The sequence below is a fragment of the Macrotis lagotis genome, chromosome 4 (genome assembly GCF_037893015.1).
Source record: "Macrotis lagotis isolate mMagLag1 chromosome 4, bilby.v1.9.chrom.fasta, whole genome shotgun sequence".
In the NCBI taxonomy this organism is placed as follows: domain Eukaryota; kingdom Metazoa; phylum Chordata; class Mammalia; order Peramelemorphia; family Peramelidae; genus Macrotis; species Macrotis lagotis.
Genome location: NC_133661.1, coordinates 172,454,855 through 172,470,261, shown reverse-complemented (window position 1 = coordinate 172,470,261; position 15,407 = coordinate 172,454,855). Strand labels below are relative to the sequence as shown.

General features: G+C 38.7%; 1 protein-coding gene across 4 annotated transcripts in view; it reads left to right on the top strand.

Annotated features, from left to right (window-relative positions):
* The first annotated feature begins 10,100 nt into the window (after window positions 1-10,100).
* The window catches only part of TMOD2 (tropomodulin 2), a 39,216-nt gene continuing 33,909 nt past the window's right edge, over window positions 10,101-15,407 (top strand). For 3 of the 4 annotated variants that reach the window (XM_074234676.1, XM_074234674.1, XM_074234677.1), the window contains exon 1: window positions 15,135-15,338. The gene's annotated coding sequence lies outside the window, so the exon portion shown is untranslated. Of the gene's footprint in view, window positions 10,204-15,134; window positions 15,339-15,407 lie in introns of those variants that run through there. The other variant, XM_074234675.1, reaches the window with a different exon arrangement.

The following is a 15,407-nucleotide window of genomic DNA, read 5'->3' as shown; positions in this document are numbered from 1 at the left end:
GGGGGGGTTTTTGGTAAAGGTACTAAAATAGTTTGCTATTTTCTTCTCCAGTTGGTTTTTTGGAGGAGGAAACTGAGGCAGACAGAGTTAAGTAATTTAGCCAGGGTCTGAGGCAAGATTTTAAACCCAGTTTTTCCTGACTTCAGATCAGACCTATCTACTGTGCCACCTGGCTGCATTAGTTTCCTTCAAATCTCAGTTTCTGCCAGCTTCCAGTGCCTTCTCCTCATCCCCAATGATTTTATAATCTATTTTGTATATATATATATATGTACATATATATATATATATATATATATATACACTTAGGTACACACATGTTGCCACTCCAAGTTAGACTGTAATCTCCTTGGGCAAGAATTTTCACTTTTGTCTTTGAAATCCTAATTCCCTCTGTAAGGTTGTTATTGTGAGACTACTCACGTGAGAATATGTATTCAAAGTGCTTTGAAAAATACTACTTGCCAAGTCTTTTAATCCAAGGCTTTATTTGTATGAAAAATTTCAATTTAATGAACTCAACAATCTGTTTCAGCCCTAAATCCTACAACTATACAGAGTATTGCAACTAGAACCTTAATAGTCAAAGGTATATGGAAATATGATTTTATAGAGATGAGAATTTCCTTCAGCTGTTATAACTACCATCATACTGCCTCATTTCCCTTACCACTTTTGACAACCTCCCTTGCCCTACTTCTCAAATCACATCAGTATAAGCATCCTTATTAACTTGTCCAATAACCTCTTCCTCATCAAATCTTTTTTTAAAAAATGAGTCTGACTGATATCTTTTTTTATTTTTATAAGTTATCACACAGTAAATACAGACCTGGCCTTGGGACTTGGAAAACCTGAGTCTAAGTGCTATCTCTGATGCAAACTGGATCTGTGACCCTGGGCAAATCATTTACAATTTCAGTGTTCTAGGCAATTCATTAACATAAATTGCAGAAAATTTGATCCCAGTTTTTAGAAGTTTTCTCACCTAGGAATTCCCTATACCAGTGAGATCACAGGTCTGGTCTCAATCTTTTTAGTTTTATAACAAAACCATTTCTACATAATTCTCCAAAAGAGGCCTCCTTTGTTATACAGAAAAAGTCACTTGAAGGTCAGCTCAGCCATCCTTGCCTAGAATATCCATCTCTCTACCAAAAGGAAGGAGACTCACCAGATCCAATAAGACCACTTTCAATTCTGGGATCCTGTGACTCATCCAAGCACCTTATTGTATGTTTTTATTCTAATTAAGTATTCTACCAACTTTATGTGTGGAGAATTTAAACATTCCTAATATTACTGAGTCTTAAGTTGTCAATTTCCTTTTATGAATTTTGCTGTCCAAACAGTAAAGTATAAGCAGGAGAGTAAAAACTACATGCAGAGTTGATTAAGGAAATTATCTTAAGGAAAAAAGATCTCAATCAAACCTTAGTGTAGTGGATGAGTAGATCTGGTATACAGGGCTCAAATTCTATCTCTTACTGATACAGACTGTGACCTTGGGCAAGTCACCTATCTTCTCAGTTCCCAGGCTACTCTCTTAAGATTATACCCCTGATGGTATCAGCTAAGAAACAGAGTGGTGGACCAGTGGAATAGACTAGGTGCAATAGCAGGAAATGATTATAATAATCTGCTATTTGATAAACCCAAAGAGTCTAGCTATTGGATTAAAAACTCTCTCCAATAAAAACTGCTGGAAAAATTGGAAGTTAGTATGGAAAAAACTTAGATTAGACCAACACCTCACACCCTATACCAAGTTAAGATCCAAATGGATACAGGATTTAGACATAAAAAACAATATTATAAGCAAACTAGATGATCAAGGACTAGCTTACCTGTCAGATCTATGGAAAGGGAAGCAGAAGAAAGAGATGGAGAATATCACTAAAAACAAACTAGATGACTTCAATTACATTAAATTAAAAAGCTTGTGCACAGACAAAACTACTGTAACGAAGATCAAAAGAAATGTAGTAGACTGGGAAACAATCTTTACAACTAATGTCTCTGTCAAACAACTCATTTCTAAAATATGCAGAGAACTGAGTCAAATTTTTTTTCTTTAGTTTTTGCAAGGCAATGGGGTTAAGTGACTTGCCCAAGGCCACACAGCTAGGTAATTATTAAGTGTCTGAGGCCAGATTTGAACTCAGGTACTCCTGACTCCAGGACTAGTGCTCTATCCACTGTGCCACCTAGCCACCCCCTCAATTTTTTTTAAAAGGCTATTCCCAAATTGACAAATGGTCAAAAGATATGCAAAAGCAATTTACAGATAAGGAAATCAAAGCAATCTATAGTCATATGAAAAATTGCTCTAAATCATTACTTATTAGAGAAATTAGAGAAATGCAAATTAAAGCTCACACCTCTCAGACTGGCCAATATGTCCTGCAAGGATCATTATTGGAAGGGTTGTGGGAAATCTGGGACACTAACACATTGTTGGTGGAGCTGTGAACTCATTCAACCTTTCTGGAGAGTAATTTGGAATTACGCCCAAAGGGCAACAAAAATGTGCACACCCTTTGATCCAGCAATACCACCACTGGGTCTTTACCCTGAAGAGATGATGAAAAAGGGTAAAAATATCACTTGTACAAAAATATTCATAGCAGCTCTGTTCGTGGTGGCAAAGAATTGGAAATCAAGTAAATGTCCTTCAATTGGGGAATGGCTTAGCAAAATGTGGTATATGTATGTCATGGAACGCTATTGTTCTATTAGAAACCAGCAGGGATGGGAATTCAGGGAAGCCTGGAGGGATTTGCATAAACTGATGCTGAGTGAGATGAGCAGAACCAGAAGAATACTATATACACCCTAACAGCAATATGGGGGCGATGATTAACCTTAATGACTGGCTCATTCCATCAGTGCAACAATCAGGAACAATTTGGGGCTGTCTGTCATGGAGAATACCATCATCTGTATCCAGAGAAAGTGCTGTGAAGTTTGAACCAAGGACTATTAACTTTAATTTAGAATAAAAAACTGATATCTTAATTGTCTGATCTTGCTCGTTCTTATACTTTGTTTCTTCCTTAAGGATATGATTTCTCTCTCATCACATTCAATCTGGATCAATGTATACCATGAAAACAATGTAAAGACTGGCAAATTGCCTTCTGTGGGGGGTGGAGGGAGGGAAGTAAGATTAGGGGGAAAAATTGTAAAATTCAAAATAAATAAAATCTTAAAAAAAAAAAGATTATACTCCTAAGGTAGCTGGTTAGTGCAGTGAATAGAAGACTGAACTTGTAATCAGGAAGATCTACATTTACTTCCAGTTTCAGACATTTCCTACCTGTGTGACCTGGCTAATTCACTGAACCTTTCTCTGTTTTACTTTCCTCAACTTACCTTCCAGGGTTGTTGTGAAAATAAAATGAAATAATATTTGTAAAGCAATATAAATGCTAATTATTATTACTACACTTCTGAAATCACAGATTCAGTAAGAAAAATAAATGATAACTTTGCAAACATCTAAGCTTAAACATTAAAAATGTTAACATTTGCTGTTAAACTGAGCTTTACAGATAAATAAAAGCTAAAATTGGAATTCTTTTTTAAAAATTTAAATATTTTGTTTTTCCAACTACATACAAAGGTAGTTTTCACCACTCATTTTTTTTGCAAGGTTTTGAGTTTTAAATTTTTCTCCCTTCTTCCCTTCCCCCCCTACAAAAAGCAATCTAATATAGGCTTTACATGTGGAACCATGCTAAACCTAGATCCATATTAATCATTATATGAAAGAATAATCAAATCCAAATTGGAAAACAACATGAGAGAAAAAATAACATAATACTTAAGACAACTTTTAAAATTTTAAAATAAAAACTAATTCTTGGGGCGGCTAGGTGGCATAGTGGATAGAGCACCGGCCCTGGAGTCAGGAGTACCTGAGTTCAAATGTGGCCTCAGACACTAAATAATTACCTAGCTGTGTGGCCTTGGGCAAGTCACTTAGGCCCATTGCCTAGCAAAAACCTAAAAAAAACCCCAAAACAACAAAAAACTAATTCTTAATCCTTCCCTTATTCTACCTTCTCTTCTCTCCTATTCCAAGTTGGTACATGACCTCTTATTGTCCTCTGACCATACACAGTTTTCCTTATGGTGTTCATCTCAGGCTTGTCCTCCCAAATTTTCTAATTGTGTGATTTTGAGCAAGTCATTTAACATCACCTCAGTTTCTATAAAATGAGACAATTGGATAAGAGTCCTTCTGACTCTCAGCCATGAAAAGTATATCTGTATTTTTTCCCTAAATTCTTTAATTAATTGCTTACTTTAATCTAATACATTTCTTGATTAGGGTTTTCCTTTTTTAAAAAAAAATGCTCCCTCCTCAGCTTGGTGTCAACATTTTTCTCAGAATTTTGTATAGTCCAATGTTACCCAAAGTCATTGTGATGCTTCCTGTGACCTTAGCTTAGGGAATCATTCCTATGACTTTCATTCCCTGCCTTAGATATAATGGTCCACTGCTTTCAGTCCTACTCTGATATCTTTGACTCTAATTCTAATCTAGGATATCTTGCTGCTAAGCACATTAAATCCCCAGTATGTTTCCCTTTTCTACCCTATTATTTTCCCACCCTCTTTCTAGTTTGAGTTGCTGATTTGATTGATTTAGCAACCAATTGCTACTAGCAACCAACATTAAGAACACCTCAGTTAAAGGGACCATATGCCCATTTTCCACATGCCTTATATCTGTCATATTTATCTTTTAATTACCACTCACAAGATCCTGACCTAACAACCTATTGCTGAAGAATTCCTCTTATACAAATGATGCCCAATTGCTGTTCATCCTTCATGTTGGAAAAGGCCCAATGACATAATGAGGATGATGTCTTGCTTAGTAGATGAATTGGATTTAAGTGAAATAGTATTGTACAAAGTCATCAGCCTAGCACTGTCTTCCAGAGTCATCAAAGTCCAGTGGCAAGGGGTGGCTAGGTGGCACAGTGGATAGAGCACCTGCCCTGGAGTCAGGAGTACCTGGGTTCAAATCTGGTCTCAGACACTTAATAAGGACCTAGCTGTGTGGCCTTGGGCAAGCCACTTAACCCTATTTGCCTTGCAAAAAAAACCTAAAAAAAAAAAAGTCCAGTGTCAAGACAAAAATCAAGAGGAATGGTAATGGCTTAGGATGCAGAAGCGTGCAAAAGCAATTGGATAGATAACCAATCTATTAATTTAGTCAACCAGAACATATAGTGGATTGACACTGCAGATGGATTTTGGGCTCAGTTAAAAATTGAATAGGAGAACAGGCTTAAATTACATTTGGGAAATTTCTAAGCCCTTTAATGTCCCTAAATTACTCTTTGACCCAAAACCTAGCACTAATGTATTACCACTGAAAGGTCTCACATAAGAGGTAGGATCTGAGTTGAACATTAAAGGAAACTAGGGACTTTAGGAGGCAGAGTTAAGGAAGAGGAGCATTCCAGATTCAGTTCAACATCTGAAGTCCTCTCCAGTTCTAGAAAACTGAGTCTATATGTAAGGCATCCAGCCAGGCCCTGGGGTTAAGAAGACAAAATTTAAAAAATCTAAGGAATTGGAAAGGGCCAAAGGGGTAATAGGAAAGGAAATAAGCTACTATGTGCAAGGCTGTGTCAACAACCCTTCAAAATTGGAGCTAATAGTATTCCCATTTTGAAGTTGAGGAAAATGAGGCAAACAGAGATTAAGTGGTTTGCCCAGGGTCTTCCCTCTAATGAAAGCCAAATTGAATTTAGGTCTTCCTGTTACCAAGTCCACAGCCCTATCTCCTGCAGAAGTAGCTGCCTATGAGCAAAAATATCATGGAGGTAGTAAATATACTGAAGCATACTGCCAGTAATAATTTGGTTTCAAGAAGTGATAGAAAAATATTTTCAAGAAAAAAATAAGTAGCAATGATTATGTATCATGAGTACAGAATAAATATAAATCTACAGATTTGTATCCAAGTATTGAACCCAGAGAATGTTAAAATAGTCAGAGAAAGACTCTGACACATTACACAGATCTTCTCTGGAGAATTCATGAAAGGCTATGGACAGGAATTGTATAAGACAAAAAGGCATAGAAGAGAAAAGCCATATCAATCATTTCATTGGTCCCTTGTATAGAACAGAACAATTACTTTTTTAGACTTCTTCCATCCTCTCCCCAGTGAGCCATTCCTTATAACAAAGAATAAAAGAAAATAGTGCAGCAAAACTAACACAGCAACTGAATCTGACATTATATACAACATTCTATAACAATGGTGCTCAAACACTGCAAAGAAAGGAAGGGGTAGCATTTTCTCCTTTATTATTCAGGATCAGGCTTGATCATTGTGATTACTCATGGTGTGAAAACAAATTTAAAAAGAAATTTTGAACAGAATTTAAAAACTGCTTCTAGTGGATAAGTGCCCACAAGATACAGTTTTTAAAAGAAGAAATGCAAGCCATTAAACCACTACATGAAAAAGGTCCAAATCAACTAATCAGAGGAAAAATGAAAACACAACTGAAGCTTTGCCTTGTGCCCATCAAATTGACAACGATGATTTTAAAAAAAAAAAGAAATGTTGTTGGAAGGACTATGAAAAGACAAGGATTTTTTTTTTATTTTAATGCCAAAATATAAGAACAAATAATTTAACAAAATAAATTCCATGTCTAAATACGTATACCTGATTCTGGATAAATCCCTCATTTCTCTACAATGGATAGCTAACATAATTCACCTTCCTTCTAGATTGGGAGGGCCTTGTCCCTGTCACAAATGGGCCCTTTGGCAGTCTTCTTTGGCAGAAATCTATGGATTTCTTCTCAAAATAATGGTTTTTAAATCCATGAAATAAAACAAACTGGATCACAAAGGAAACAAATTTGACAAAAGACTGTTGTCAAAATACTTTAAGCATCTCAACCTCGAGGATCCCCTGAAAACTGTATATGGATCCCCAGTTAAGAACCCCTATTATAGAGTTTGTAGCCTGACCTCATTGAATCCCTTTTACCATCATTCCTTCACCACTTTTCTTAGGTTTTAGTTGCCTGGAACAGATCCACAAAACAAGTATCCACAATAATAAACTGATATTTATATGTGGCTGAAAATGTTTAGAGAGTTTTGCCTTTGAACTTCACCAAAAAACCCTCAGAGATAGCACTCATAGGTATTATGATAATTTTCAGATAAGAAAACTGAGTCATAATTAGTAAGTGTTAGAGGTGAGTTTAAAGCCATATGCATGTGTGTATATGTATGAATATTTAACTAGAGTTGGATAGAGTTCATTCAACCTCAGACTACTAACTATGTGATTTTAGGCAAGCCACTTCTGCTTGCTTTAATTGCTTCAGTTGTAAAATGGGGAGAGATAAATCATAGCACCACATTGGCAGGGTTGTTGTGAGGATTAAATGAAATAATATTTGTAAAGTTCTTAGCATAGTGCCTGGTGTATAGGAGTACTATATAAATGCATATTTCCTTCCCTTTCCCCTACCATTTATATTTTAGTGGGTAAAGTATTATGAGGTAGCATAGAATGGTGAGAAGAGCCCCAAACTTGGATCTGGGAGACCTGAGTGAGATTTAGGACCAATCACTTAGCCATTTCACTTTCTTTTCTATAAAATGAAAGGGCTTCACTATATAACTTGGAGTCAAGGAAAACAGTGGGTTCAGACAATTACTAAGTTTGACATGGGCCAAGTTACTTAATTTATCTTAGTTTCTTCATCTGTAAAATAAAAGGGTTAGATTCAATGACTCCTTCCTTTTTTTTAAGAAAGATTTTATTTATTTTGAAATTTACAATTTTTTCCCCTAATCTTGCTTCCCTCCCCTCACCCCCCCTACAGAAGGCAGTCTGTTAGTCTTTATGTTGTTTCTATGGTATGCATTGATCTAAGTTGAATGTGATGAGAGAGAAATCATATCCTTAAGGAAGAAACATTAAGTGTAAGAGATAGCAAAATCACATAATAAGATAATGGCTTTTTTTTTGTTTTAATTAAAAGTAATAGTCTTTGTTCAAACTCCATAATTCTTTCTTTGGATATAGATGGTACTCTCCATCATAGATACCCCAAAATTGTGCCCAATTGTTGCACTCGTGGAACGAGTAAGTCCATTAATGTTGACCATGACCCCCATGTTACTGTTAGGGTGTTCAGTGTTTTTTCTGGTTCTGCTCATCTTGCTCAGCATCAGTTCATGCAAATCCTTCCAAGCTTCCCTGAATTCCCATCCCTCCTGGTTTCTAATAGAACAATAGTGTTCCATGACATACATATAGCACAGTTTGTTAAGCCATTCCCCAATTGAAGGACATTCACTTAATTTCCAATTCTTTGCCACTACAAACAGGGCTGCTATGAATATTTTTGTAAAAGTGATATTTTTTACCCCTTTTCATCATCTCTTCAGGGTACAAATCTAGTAGTGGTATTGCTGAATCAAAGTGTATGCACATTTTTGCTGCCCTTTGGGAGTAATTCCAAATTGTTCTCCAGAAAGGTCGGATGAGTTCACAGCTCCACCTTCAAAGTATTAGTGTCCCACATTTCCCACAACCCTCCTAACTATGATCATTATACTTTCTGGTCATATTGGCCAGTCTCAGGGGTGTGAGGTGGTACCTCAGAGATGCTTTAATTTGCATTTCTTTAATAATTAGTGGTTTAGAGCAATTTTTCATATGACTAAGAATCGCTTTGATTTCCTCATCTGTAAATTGCCTTTGCATATCCTTTGACCATTTGATTCCTTCCTTTTAAAAAATATTATTTGAAACACTTTATTTAAAAAACATGAAAAAATATCAACCTTAATATCAGATCTATATATTCAGACAGTAACAAGGGCATACACTATTCTGTAGATATTTGTTATATATATTATATTGTATGAATTGTTGATGTTCAGTCATTTGTTATCTCTTTTTTTAAAGATTTTATTTTGAGTTTTACAATTTCCCCCCATTCTTGCTTCCCTCCCCCACCCCCACCCCCACAGAAGGCATTCTATTAATGTTTACATTGGTTCCATGTTGTACACTGATCTCAGTGGAAAGTGATGACAGAGAAATCATATCCTTAAGGAAGAAAAATAAAGTATGAGATAGTAAAATTACATATATTATTATATTATATTATATCTGACTCTTCATGACCCCCTTTTGAGAAGTTTTCTTGGCAAAGATACCAGAGTTATCTGTCATTTCCTTCTCCAAATCATTTTACAGTTGAGGAAACTGAGGCAATAAATGTCATGCGAAATGCCAAAGGTCGCACAGTTTAAAAAGTGTCTGAGGTAGGATTGAAACTGAGAAATATGGGCTTCCTGAATCCATGCCACATCAGCCATAATTTTCGGGTACATGATCTCCAAGGGAGAGTGAAGTAGGGGTAGAGGAAGACTGGAGGGGAAAACAAGATCGTAAAGCAATAGAGGATCTCTTCTTGCATGGTGACGTGGGCCAGGTCACTTGACTTCTCTTAGTTTCCTCATCTGTAAAAAGGAGCAGGATGGACTCCACTGCCTCTAAGGTGCCTTCCAGTTGTTAAGCCTAGGTCTTGGGCCCCCAAGCTTTGGGCAGCACACCCATAATTAATAATAATCCAGGGGGTGTCCAGGAAGCCTCTACCGCCCTATTCCCCACCTTGGCTAGATACCCAGCCCAGTCTCAGCCTCCCCCAAGCCTCAGCGCCGCCAGCAATGCCCCACCCGAAGCCGACACCCAGCGATGCCACCTGGGGACCCAGGCTGGAATCAGACCCCTCCCTCCGGGGAGTGCCAAAGGGGCCGCTTCCAGCTCTGCCCTGAAACCCAAAAGGCGACGCCGGTGCTTCCAGGCGTTGTGGTGACGGGGTGGGTGGGGAAGCCGAGGCGGGAGGACCGAGGAGCGTGGAAGGCCCGGGGCGGCCCGGCAGGGGCGGGCTCGCGCCCCCGCTCCCGCAGCGCCCCCGCTCCCGCAGCGCCCATCCCCGGGCCCGGACTACAACTCCCGGCGTGCTCCGCTCCGCGGGTCTGGCTCGGGGCCGCGCAGCCGCCCGCAGGCGGGCTGAGGAGCCTGTGGCTAGCCGGGCTGAGCATCTCCGCTCGCAGCCGCGGCCGCGGGCCAGAAAGGGCGAGGGGCGGCCCCAGGGAGAGCCGGCTGCGGGATGGAGGCCCCGATGGGTAAGGCGGCTGGCGGGACGGCTGGGCGGGATGCGCGGCCCCGGCGCCGCGGCTGCCCCGCGCCCGCCCGGCCTGGAGGATGCTCCCGGGCGGGGCCGGGGCGGGCGGCGGGGGTGGCCTCCGCGCGGGTGGGCGCGGCGCGTGCCGGCCAGCCGGTGTGTGTCCCCCGCGGAGAGGCGGCTGGGCCGCGCTTTGTGCCGATCCCGCCTCGGACAGGCGGCGCCACGCGCCCCTGGAGCTGTCACCCTGCCCGCGTCCGCCCCTGCGGGAGGCTCGGTGCCGCCCGCCCCGGCGGCTCCGGGAGCGGGGAGGCGGCCGTGGTGGGGAAGGAGCCCCGAGCCCACCATCTTGTGCCCACCGCTCGGCTTTCACCCCACCCCACCCCCTCCCTTGCTTCATTCAGCAGAACTGCAGAGGGGAGAGTTTTTGGTGATGGTGGATGAACACTTGGCATCCAAGTGGGCTTTGTTTGTTTCCTTTGCCGTGGGGGCTGCAGTTTATTCTTGCGGTTGCTTTAAAATAGCTTTCCTCTAGCTGACTTTATTTGTCACTCTTCCCCCTGAGCAAACAGAACCTTATCAGGCTATACATTCCAATGGCCCCTTTTCAATTGTCTTTACAAATGGGTAGCTTATGTTTTCTTTATTTGGCCGGAGTGGGGTGAGAGGAGAGTGATAGGGTATCCGCACCGGGAAGAAAGGTGCCAGGGTGGAGCAGGGCCAGGCAATAAGGTGTCGGGGAATGGAAACTAAATTCTAGAGGCGGAGGGGGGATCTTTAGTCATCATGTTAAGGTTCTTAAACTGCGAATTACCAACTTGATTTTTAAATATATATATTTTGGGGGGTGGCTAGGTGGTGCAGTGGATAGACCACCAGCCCTGGAGTCAGGAGTATCTAAGTTCAAATACGGCCTCAGATGCTTCATAATGACCTAGCTGTGTGGCCTTGGGCAAGCCACTTAACCCCACTGCCTTGCAAAAACTGAATATATACATATATGTATATATATATATATATATATATGGATTTCAATGGAATTATTTTCCTACTTGTAATTTTTAGTAATTTCTTTTGTGCATTTTAAAACATTGTACTGCGAGAAGTCCACAGGCTCTATCAGACTGCAAAAGTTTCCTATAACATTGAAAAAAAAGTCAAGAATCTAGAATAACCCCTATATTTTGCAGATTAAGAATTTTTAGACCTAGAGAGCAGAAGTAAATTGCCTCCCTATATATAGAATGTAAACTTTTAGAGGACAGAAAACTTCATTTTTGCTTTTGTATTCCCCTTGATGGGGAATGGCTTTCGTTCACTCGTATTATTAGTAAGTAAAAGACTCAAATCTAGGTTTCCTGAATGTAATTCAGATTCTGCGTTGCTTCTTCTCTGTCCTTTTCATTTTACAGATGAAGAAACTGAGGCTTTCAGAAGTAAAAGGACTTGCCCAAGATCATACAGCTAATAAACAACTAATGGGATATTTGAACTCAGCTCTTCCTAATGCTAATCCTATAGTTTTATCTATTAAGGCAATTCAGTGCCCTACAAACTATTTCTTGAGACAGACATGAAAATAGTTCCTTACTGTAGAATACAAAGTTATTTACCATAACTGGATTTAAAAATGAATATGCAGGCATGTATATTTGCATTCATACTCATCTACCACTACCATGTCTATATTTGCATGTGTATCTAGGAATATCTAGTATGTACCATTCATCCCTAGAAAAATTTCTTAAGTGAAGAGAAAAGTCATGAAGACCTAGTTTCATGTCCTGCCTTTGATACATCCTGCTTTGTATTACAACTTATCAGGACCCCAAGCAACTCTGTGAGACTATAATTGAAAAACAGTTACTGAGCTGCACTGGTAGAAGTTTATCACCAAGAGCTCCCCAGGCCCATGAAATCACAGTACTAGATCAAAAAAATAATAAAATAAAATAACTATATCTGTAATTCTGTCAATATCAGTAGACATTGGTAGCGGGGTTTGTCAGCAAATCAGCAAAGATGATGAAAGGTGGGAATACTCAACGAGAGGGTTTTGGAAAGAGAGTATGTGCTAATGTATTGTTGGAGCTGTGAATCCTTTTGGAAGGCAATTTGAAATTACAGTCATTTTTAAGGACTAAAATATCCTGCTCCAAAGATTCTACTGCTAGCCATATACTTCAAGGAGGTTAATGACAAAAAAAAGGGGGGATGGGGGAGGGAAGGGGTTAAAAGGATATATATGCATACATACTTTTGTACATATCTATATATCTATATCTATCTATCTCTCCCTCTACACACACACACACACATGCACACATATACCAAAATATTTAAAGCAGCACTTTTGTAGTAGCAAACAACTGGAAATAAAGTAGAAATTCTTTGATTGGAGAGAGGCTTAAAATTGTGGAAAATGAGTGTAATGGAATTTTACTGTGCTATAAGAAATTATGAATATAAATATAGAGAAACATAAAAAGACTTATATGAACAGATACAAAGCCAGGTGAGTAGAACCAGGAAAATCAATATAGACAAAAATAAAGATACTATAAAGAAAAAGAACAAAATAATCAAAACTGAATAGTAGGAAATTATAATGACCCAGCTTGACCTCAAAGGAGAGATATCAGTTACTTCCCCCAGTCCTTTGCAGAAGTAAAGGCTTATGGGCATGGGATATTCCTTATAATGTCAGACTTTTTAGTTATGCTATTTAGTTTTACAGATCAATTTTTCATCTGTGAGGAATAGCAAATAGGCCCTATAATTAGGTTCCCAAATAGGGAGATGAGTAATGTGTAATAAGATTGAATGAATTGGAAGGAGCCAGGAATTTTTACTTTATATTAGAGTTAGTAGAGTATCACTGGAGTTTATGAAGTTTATTGGGAGGCCTTTACTTGAGGAAAACAATACATTATGTGGCAGATTACCTGGAGCAGGGAGAGATTTGAAGCAGGGAGACCAACTAGGAGGCTCCTATAGTAGTTTAGGTGAGTAGTGATGAGAACCTGAATTGAGATAGTAACTGAATTTAAAGGTATTCAATGCAATACACATTTATCAAGCATCTGTTTGTAAGTGAGACACTTTGGCGATATTTTGAAAGTGGCTGGATATGCACGACTGAAGCACAGAGGAGAAATTATGGCTAGAGTGATAGTCACTGGGTGGGACTGAAGGGTTAAAAGGAATGCTTTTTCAAAAAAAAGGACAGATTTGAGAATATTTTTAGACAAATGGGAAACATAATAGTGATCCCAGAGATTTACAATACATAAGGAAGAGGGATGACTGGAGCAAGACTAGTAGGAAGTAGGATCAAGTGTACAGTTAGAGGAGAGGGATTCATTTTTCCCCAAAGGGATGGAAATATTATTTTACTCTTCTGAAGTCTTCATATCAGCTAAATAGTTTCACATGTTTATGAGGGTCAGTTTCTAAGTGACTTTTTCTATATAGTAAGTAAAGGTTTTATATGGGGATTGGGAAAGGTATCTAGGAGAGAGGGAGGGAAGTATGGAAGAGAGAAAGTGAGAGAAAGCAAGGGAGGATTATAAAACAGGTAAAGAAGGGGAAAGAAAAACATATTCCATGACTCATGAAGATTGTTACACTTAGCTTCTTGAATACAAGTGGCCTAAATTCTTGGTAGTCCCAAAAGTTTATTACTAATTTTTAATTCCACTGGGCTTATGTTGGCCATCTGTTAAGAATGACAGGATGACAGAATTTAGAATTGCAAGAGACCTTAGAATCAACTTAATCCAAGGCCCCTTATTATTAAACAGTGCCCCTGGTGGGCTTTTAGTATAAGTCATCTGACTCTAAATCCAACATGCATTTGTGGTTCAGTGTTTTTTAGTTATATACAACTCTTTATGACCCCACTTGGGGGTTTCTTGAAATGATTTGTCATTTGCTTTTTTAGAACATTTTACAAATGAAGAACTGAGGCCCACAGGTTAAGTGATTTTCCCATGGTCACACAGCTAGTAAGTGCCTGAGACTGAAATTTGAACTTATAAACATTTATCTTCCCAATTCTAAGTCCAGTGTGACACATAGCTGCTCTTTAAACTCCCTGAAAATTATTTGTTTGATCATATCAATCTGAAATAATTTTCCATTTCCTTATCTAATTAATTAAGGCTTTATCCACTGAGACACCAAGCTTCCTCTAAGTTTACTTACCTTTACTAAAATCTGAATATTTATGTAGCTTTGCTATATTGTGGGTGTTTTATTAGGTCATCTAGATTCTCTTTCTTAAATTAGAAAATTTCTCATTCAAATAAAAGAGGATATATTTTATATGGTTAACCTTTAGGAGTCAAGACCAGTAAGGAAATAAATTCTAAAGACTTGAACTATGACTGGTTTCAAGAAGAGTTAAGTATTAAAGCCAGTGCTTAGGTGGGTATCAATGCTGGTCTATGATTGTTAAGTCATCCATCTTTTGTGAGGTTCACAGTTAGGTGTGGTAGACAGTAGAACATTAAAAAAAAGGTAAGGCTCTAGAGTGCTTATATAGATATTCAGCTGGGATGGTCTAGTATTTCTTCCTACTTTTCTCAACGCTTTTTTTTTTGGCCATGGCCCTGGGAAAAGACAGCCAGGGCCTCCCATAGTATATCTTTTTTTCTCTAGGTGTCTACATGTTGATCTGAGGTCAGGTCCTATGATGTGTCCAGAGTTTAGACACAAAATACATCAAAAAGGAGAGCTGAATGATCTTCTATGTACTGCAGATTCTGCCTGGAGATACAAGTCTTATTCATCACATGTCCATTGATGGGCATTATAATACAACAGCTGCCATTCCAATCCAACTTAAATAAGTTACACCCAATAATTCCTAGACTACATACTTCAAATGGATCAGAGTTTTCACACTGGATATATTCCTGAGAAGTTTTATGGATGTGGAATTTTTAAAATGTAATAATATTTTTTTACCATCAAGGGAATTTGCTTTCTTAAAAGAACCCAGGATGCATACTTCTCTGGCACAAAGATTTATACTCTCTTTAGATGAAATAATTATTTCTTGGTTTATCTATAAGATAAGGCAGTTGGATTAGATGATCTTTAAATACCCCTTCCAGAGTTTATTTCTGTTCGGTAAGTTGAGATCTTCAAATATTGGGTCTTAAAAAAAAAAGGTCACACCTGTGTTTATTTCTGTCACTT